Source organism: Echinops telfairi, unplaced genomic scaffold (genome assembly GCF_000313985.2).
Source record: "Echinops telfairi isolate 266 unplaced genomic scaffold, ASM31398v2 ScPeMD7_7440;HRSCAF=8478, whole genome shotgun sequence".
In the NCBI taxonomy this organism is placed as follows: domain Eukaryota; kingdom Metazoa; phylum Chordata; class Mammalia; order Afrosoricida; family Tenrecidae; genus Echinops; species Echinops telfairi.
Genome location: NW_022111340.1, coordinates 118,292 through 118,741, shown reverse-complemented (window position 1 = coordinate 118,741; position 450 = coordinate 118,292).

Sequence of the window (450 nt, the reverse complement as noted above, 5' to 3'; positions counted from 1 at the left end):
GAAGAAAAAGAACAAAAAAGGAGAACTTAATCTGCTGAGCCTGTGGTAGGATAGAGAGAAGATTTAGAACAAGAGGAGAAAAGAAGAAAAAGTGAAGGAAGAGCTCAAGTAATGCAAAAAAAGAAGAAAGGAAGAGAGTGAGAGAGAACTGACAAAATTGATAAAGAAATAGCTGACCCTCTGCTGTGCTGCTGTGTGTAGTACTGACTCGTCTTGTGTGGAGCACTGTCTTAGGAGTCAGGCTGACCACTGGTAGGTCAGGGTTGCTCTAGGCAGAGTGTAGGCATCTGGGAATCAGCAGTGGCATGTAAAGGGAATGAGAGGGAAAAGAGAGAATCATACAAGCAGTGAGAAAAGCGAAGGGAACAAAGAAAGAAAGGAGAGAAAGAGAAAAAGAAGAGAGGGGAAAGAAAAAGCCCCACTGTGTTCTCTAAGATTGTCTGTGATGGT